Below are 7,877 nucleotides of genomic sequence, written 5' to 3'. Positions count from 1 at the left end.
AGTCTGCTCCCATAAAGATTACAGCCTAGAAAACCCTATGGGACAGTTCTGCTCTGTCCTATAGAGTTGTTCTGAGTCAGAATCAACTCGATGACATCGGGTTTGATTTCATGGGACTCAGAGGATCATTGTGAGGGTGAAATAAGTTACTGCAAGTTAGGTGCTTAGTGTGTGCATGTGAAACACCCAGCAAATTGCAGTGAATACTTTTCTTAGGGCCCCTGTTCTGACAGTGGCTGTCCTTAGTAGCATTGTGATTATCGTATTCTTTGTTTAGGCTCAGTATTAGGGATACTGGGAAGGAAGCCCCAAGCTGCCCGGGAGGAGGTGACATTGTCCTGGGGTCTTAGCAGAAATTGTTTGTTGTGTAAGAGCCTTTAAAGAATGAACACATTATTTTCTCTTTGTAGCCACTTCCTTATAATGGTCTGATGTGGGTTCTGTTTGGTTATTTTAGTCTATTCTCTTATTTAAATAAAAGATAAGTTACCCCACATGTGACTCTAAAGAAAGCCTTTCAAGCAACCACACATGCTGAATTTCTGAAGAGATTGAGCTCTCACTGTTTATTTTTAAAGCAGAAATGGCATTAAAAGTAGTAGCTGGATTCCTAGGCCAGCCTACCGAAGTCTCCAGTCACTAATGCTGAATTATAGTAATAGGGTAGCTTATTAACTACAGCCAACATGCATTTATACATTGGTCCAGGAGGAAAATGCATCCTGGGTTGCAGTTAGAAATGTCAGGGACATGTTTTCCCGGCAGCAACAACTCTTCCTGAAGCCGCATTGAAGGGCAGCTAGGGTAGAATCCTGGGCAAAGCGCTCTCAAGTTTTAAAGAGTTGTTGGCAGACAACAGTGCTCTTTGCACTGTAGAAAAGTGAATATCCATTGCCTGAGTACTTCCTGTTGGGATGAGGTGAAACTGACAACCAGGGTCATTGGGAGCATTTCTCTACATGGATTGTGTTTGCGCTGCATAGTTCTTGTGCACAAAATGTTCATAAACATGACAGGAATCAGCATCCAGTCTGCCTGGCCAAACCCACCGCTAGTTTTATCTCCTTGTTCTTTTGGTTTTTCTGGCATTTAGAGTTCAGGTGATTGCCAGTGGCTTTTGGGATCCAGCATTGCCTTGTGGTCTTCACCATTATACCCCCATGTCCACAAGGAGGGGAGAAGTAGGGGGACTGGAAGTGGGGCTCCCTTCACGAGCTGAAGAATTCAACTCTTTGGTCTGCGTGGATGTTTACAATTTCAGGGACCAGAAGAAGGCTCAGATTTCCTCTCTGCCCACCTCCCTTCTTTCCCTGCCCATTTCCTCCTATTGCAACCCTCACCTATGCGAAAATTCTGTTTTGCTCTGCCATTACAGGTGGTGCCTTTGCATGGTGAAGGCATGGGATAAGGGGACACTGGTGGGAAATGATCCACATGCAGGAGATGCCAATGATGCTGTTGAAACCCTCCCTAAATTAACTGGGCTTAGGCACAGAGATGCCTGAGGAGGGCTGGGGTGGGAAAGAAGGCGACCCAGGCTGACCAGCAACTTTTCAGTTTCCCCTTGGCCCCATTCCATTGTCTCTGCAGAGACAGACACAAATTGTGAGCTAGGTGCCTTCTTGTCCTCCCTGACTGCATAGCATGAATCACTTGAGGGTGGCCTCTTGGTTTCCTGCGGCCATGTCTTGGTTCACGGGAGAGATGCAACACCCCAGGGGCTCTGAATTAGGGGCCCAGGTGAGGTTGTTTCCCTCAGGCAGGTTGAGGGACAGATACTTGTTGGTCCTAATTTTGAGTTGTTGGCTGGTCCCCATGTTGGAAAAGCAGGAACTACCTACCAGACTAAAAATGTCCATTGATTCTCAAATTTAGTGCATGCAAATGACCCAGGGCCTTGTTCAAATGAAGGCTTCTCCCTAGATGATGACGCTGAAAATTAAAACGATGAAGATCATGATGAGCCTGGCTTGTGTTAGAGCCCTACTGTGTGCTGAATGCGTTTACCTGGACAACCACCCATGAGCCAGTCCTGTTGCTGGTCCCCTGTACAAATTGGGAAACCGAGGCTTTGAGAAGTTAGATGATTTGCCTAAGTCCAACGCAGAGTTCTGCTCCTAACCTCTTCGGTAGGTCTGGGGCCAGGCCCAAGAATCTGCATGTTTACAGACACCCTAGGGAGTCCTTGGACTCTGGGTTTGAGAACATTATACTGGACTTCAAGCTGCACAGGGGTCAGGGACTGTGTCTGTCTTGTTCACTGCTCCCTCCCCAGGGCCTAGCCTGGGTGAGGAACATAACAGGTGCTCAGCTGGAATGGATGAGTGTTGTCCTCTTCTAAGGAATCCCTTGGGAATCTCAGGGCCTCCAGCCCACTTCCCTGGGACTCAGTGTTAAGTCATCAAGCTCAGAACATGGGTCCTAGTTCTAACAACTGAACTTTAGTCTTGTTGCCAAGAGCAATTCTGTTTCTGGGCTCTGCTCCCTAGATCCCTGTTCCATTCTCTCACCTCAGTACCTTCCCTGTTTCTCTCGACCCCAGACCCTCCCTTGCTCTTATCAGTACTTTTCTTAGGTTCTGAGGTCTGTCTCCAACCCAAGCCTGGCTGCTGGTATCCTCTTACCAGGGCCATGTTTTCCTGGTGCTGCTTGCTAGCCCCTTGTTGTGGGTTCTCCATCTAATCTCCTACATGTGCTGTTGGGACACCAACTGCCATATGCTGCCATTGTTTTGGGTGTCAGGGTACACCTGCCAGACTGGACTTCAGCTCCTTCAGCTGCATTCTTTTCCTGTAGTAGCCAATTCTTGCTCCTGAGCCTGTTCACCTTCCCAGCCTGACTATCTTGGGAGAAGTCAGTCAGCTCTGTTCTAAGATGGTGAGATGATGAAGCTCTTGGGAACGGGCATGACTGAGTTCAAGTTTTGGCCTTTAGACAAGCACTTTAACTCTCAAAGCCTTGGTTTCCCCCATGTGTAAATTGGATATGATGGCCATAGCCTCTCGCTTAGTGGGTCATCATTAATGTGAAGATTAAATGGGATTGTATATACAAGATGTTAGCATCATGGCACCCATGTGGCTAGCGCTGTTTTAACTATTATGAGACGCTTTGCCATCCATCTTTAAACAAGTTGTGGGTCTCACTCAATGATAAGTATTGTATACTAATGTTTTATTTTGAACTTGCTCCCTCAGTTTTGTGCCAAGACAAAGGTCACTTCTCCTTCACTCGGAGGCCTGGTATGGCAGGTAGAACATGGTCTTGGATTTCATTCCTTGTAACTTTAGGCAACTCATGTAACTCCTCCGAGTCTAAGTTGCCATATCTGTAAAGTGGGGATAGTAGCTACTCCTGGGTTTGTTGGGATGATTTAATGGCAGTGCTGGGAAAGCACCCCATCACAAGCCAATGGCAGAGGCTCTTGTACATGCAGAGTAAAGCTGGGCTCCGTTTGCACCACTTGACAAGTGCCCACAGCACTGTTTGACCTCTTAAGTGGAGATATTTATTGGAAACATACCTGATAAATGGGCTCTTGTTTTGAAACCACGTGGGCAAACTGTCCTAAGAACCACATCACACTTTCCATGCTAGGGAATTTCTAGTATATAATGGAGATCTTCCCCCCATATTTCCTTGCATTCTCTGTACTTTGTTTCGCACAGTTGTAATTAATTAATGATTTATTTCAATTACTTACATACTGTCTGTCTTCCTTCATGTGTCCCCATCAACTCCCTGAGGGCAGTGATTGATCTTGTCTGTCCAGTTTGCTACTTCCATGTTCCCAGCAGGGTTCATGAATGCTCACTGCCTCCTTGATATTGGAGGAGACTGAGCAGGCATCTGGTTTAATCTCTAGTTTACCAAATGGATTTCTCTTCATGGTTCCCGAGAACGTAAAGCAGCCTTCTTAGATGCCGCTTAGGTAGAATGTTGAAAAGAGAGCTGGGGGCTCATGATCACCCCAGTTCTGGCTATTTCTGTCCCCACCAGCCTTCCCTTGCAGCAGTGGATATGTTCAGTCTTTGGAGCATCTTACTCCAGTGCCATCAGGAAATTCAACACCCTCTAGCCCTGTCTGTTTCTAAGACAGGGCCCACCAAAAATAGTAAGGTGAGGAAGAGAACTGGAGATGCTCAAGAATCACTGTAGAAGACACACAAGGCATCCAGGACCCTGGAAAGCTCCTTGAGGAGGAGGCTGCTGGGCCTAAGGCTGGAGAGTGAGAACAGCTATGCCTTGCACTCTGTGCCTCTTAGATTGTCTTCATCTCTCTATCCGTTCATCCATGAAATTTGAATTTGAGTATCTACCATATATCAGGAACTGTGCTAACTACTGGAGTATACTGTGAGCAAAACCAGACCCAGTTCTTGTGACCAGTGGGTGGGACACACACTACTCAGTCACACTAAGGATGTATAACTACGAAGCAGTCTAAGTGTTCTGAAGGAAAGAGCATTTAACGAAGGAATCTGACTGTGGGGAGCCCGGGAAGAAGCTTCTCTCTGCAGAAGTGGTATTTGAGCTAAGAATAAGGAGCTAATATTTACCAGGTGCTTTTTATGTGCTAGGGCCTGCTACAGTGATTTTTACCTGATTTATGTATGTTAACTCTTCTATCCTCCTAATGATCCTGAGGAATGAGGAACTGAGACACAGAGAGGTTTAGACCTCTGCCCAAGGACATAACCACAGAGCACTGGCAGAGCTGGAACTGGAACCTAGGAAATCTGGTTCTGAACCTACTTCTTTCTCCATCTAAAGGGTGGTGGGGACTAACTAGGTGAAGAGGAATGGGGAATGAAAGAAACCCCCCACCCCCCAGGTAGAGGAGTATAAGGGCCAGGCCTTGAAATGGGGGGGAGGGTAACTGCTGGGTGATTGGAGAAAGTTGTTGGAGGGCAGAGTGACGAGGAGACAGGAGGGAGAAGAGACAGGAAATGCAGGTAGATGCCAAACCATGCAGGGCCTATATTCCCTATAATGGATTTTGCATGCTGTCCTTTGAGCAATGGGAAGCCACTGAAACATTTTAATCAGGGAGAGGAGTGGTGCATGATCAGATTTTCATTGTGGAAACTGCTCTCTGGAGGCAGTGTGGAGAATGCACAGAGGAAGGCCAGGGTGGTGCAGGGATACCTGTTTGGAGGGTGCTGTGAGAGGCTGGTCAGCTGGGCTAGTGTGGTGCCAGTGGAGGGCTGTAAATCTTTTGGAGAGAAATTTAGGAGGTAAAATTGCAGGTAAAGGGAAGGAGCCCTGGTGGCACAGTGGTTAAAGTGCTCAGCTGCTAACCAGAAGGTTGGTGGTTCGAACTCACCAGCCACTCCTCGGGAGAAGGATATGGCAGTCTACTTCCTTAAAGATTACAGGCTTGGAAACCTTACAGAGCAGTTCTGCTCTGTCTTACAGGGTATCTATGAGTTGGAATCAACTCAATGGCAGCAGGTTTTTGTTTAAGGACTAGAGCCCTCTGGTAATTATTCTGGTAATTAAAATAACTTTTCCCCTTGGATGACTGGCTTAGTGGTGGGAGGGGGTATGGGGGGAGGTAATGATCTTCCAAAGCCATTGGTTGATATTAATTATGGAGAGGGCAGTGATGCCTTAAGATCCCACAAGAATTTCTGTATCCTGAGGCCAGTGCCAAGGGTACAGGAATATAGAGTATGCTCTGCAGTCCTTCTTTCTCCTCATTTAGGGCCTGATTCAGATACAGCATCTCTTCCCCTCTCTCTGCTACTCTGATCCTTGTAGCCATAGTCAGGTCATGGCTTGGACCAAGGTCCTGGTTATGTTTGTACTCCAGACTTCAGTTACACTTACTTTGATCGTATCTCAGTTGCTACTTTAAGTGAGTAAGACTTGTCCTCTCATTTGCATGAGCTCAACCACCTCTTCAGTGTTTGTTGACGTTTCCATTTCAGGATTGTGTTTGATCCTGAGTGACTTCCTGTGAGTGGTCTCAGGCACTGGTTCCCTCCTACTTGGTGGGATGGATTGAAACACCCTGTTGATGCTGCTCTGTGAAATCCTCCTGTCCACTAAAGGAGCTTTATAAATGTTCATCTTTCATTCAGTCTCTAAAAATTATGCTGTTGATTAAATGTCATAGAAGTTTATTGGCCTTGTGGGCAAATCGATCCTTTCATGGACCAGTGTCAAGTGGAATTGGCTGAGTTGAGTGTGAGGTCATTAAAAAGACAGTAAAGGTAGAAAAGACCAAAATGGATGTCAGAAGAGACTCTGAAACTTGCTCTTGAACATCAAGTAGCTAATGTGAAAGGAAGAAATGATAAAGTAAAAGAGCTGAACAGAAGATTTCAAACGGCAGTTCGAGAAGACAGAGTAAAGTATTATGATGACATGCGCAGAGACCTGGAGCTAGAAAACCAAAAGGGAAGAACGTGCTTGGCATTTTTCAAGCTGAAAGAACTGAAGAAAAAATTCAAGCCTTGAGTTGCAATATTGAAGGATTCTATGGGGAAAATATTAAACGATGCAGGAAACATCAAAAGAAGGTGGAAGGAATGCACAGACTCACTATACCAACATTTCAAGATCTAAACCATACCTTAATGATATTGAAAAAACAAATGTTTTTTGAATGCTTTTGGATTCTGCGGGTTAGGAATGCAGGCAGAGCATGGCAGGTGTCTTAGGCTGGGTTCTCTAGAGAAGCAAAACCAGTAAAGTGTATAAATATATATACAGAAAGATTTATATCAAGGAAACAACACATGATTGTAGAGGCTGAAATGTCCCAAGTCCATGGATCAAGATAGAGACTTCTTCTGATTCACATAGCCACAGGGGCCGGCAAACCCAAGATCAGCAGCTCAGAGAGCAGCGCTTTTGTTCACAGGCTATGAAGATCGATGAATCCCAAGATTGACCGGCAAGACTGCAAGGTTTCTCCTGATTCACATAGCTGCAGGGGTGGGCAGACCTAAGATCGGCAGGTCAGAGAACAGGGCTCTTGCTTACAGGCTGTGAAGATCGACGAATCCCAAGATCAGCAGATAAGCTGCCAGCTCAAGTCCCAAGAACAGGAGGTCAGATGAACAGGAGGCAGCTGCAGGATCCAGAGCAGTCAAAAGCCAGAACGTCCACTTACATTTGGATGCAGGACACATGCCCAAGGAGACTCCCTTTCAACTGATTGGCTACTCACAGCAGATCCCATCATGGGGTGATCACATATAAACACTGAGAATCATGGGCCAGCCAAGCTGACACACAGTCCTAACCATCACAGCAGGAATGTCTTGTCTCTGCTCCACAGTGTCTGGGGCCTCTGCTGGGAAGACCTGAAGGCTGAGGTGAATTGATGGGGGCAAGAATCATCTGGGGGCTTTTTAACCCACTTTTCTGGTGGTTGATGCTGCTTATTGGCTTTCACTTTAACTGTGCTCTCATCTGGAACACCTAGATATGGCCTCTACATGTGGTCCATCCATGTGGGCTAGTTTGGGCTTCCTCACGACATGGCTGCTCAATTCTAAGATTGAGCATCTCGAAAGAGCATAGTGGAAATTAATGACCCTTTTATGATTTAGCAAATGAAGTTATTTCCACAAACTCTGTTGGTTGAAGCAGCCTCAAAGGTCCATTCAAGTTCAAGGGAAGGGGACATAGACCCCACCACTTGAGCAGGGAAGTGTCAGGGTCATCTTGAAAGAAGAGCATGTGGGATCGGAGATGTGATAGTTAAGGTTGTGTGTCAACTTGGCTGGACCATGATTCTCAGTGGTTTGGCAGTTAGGTAATGATGTAGTTTGGCAGTTATGTAATGATGTAGTCATCCTATATGATGTGATCTGATGTGATCAGCCAATCAGTTATAAGGGGAGTTTCCTCAGGGATGTGGC

Source organism: Trichechus manatus, unplaced genomic scaffold (genome assembly GCF_000243295.1).
Source record: "Trichechus manatus latirostris isolate Lorelei unplaced genomic scaffold, TriManLat1.0 scaffold00053, whole genome shotgun sequence".
NCBI lineage: Eukaryota > Metazoa > Chordata > Mammalia > Sirenia > Trichechidae > Trichechus > Trichechus manatus.
The sequence above is the reverse complement of the archived record's forward strand: the minus strand, read 5'-3'. Positions refer to the sequence as shown.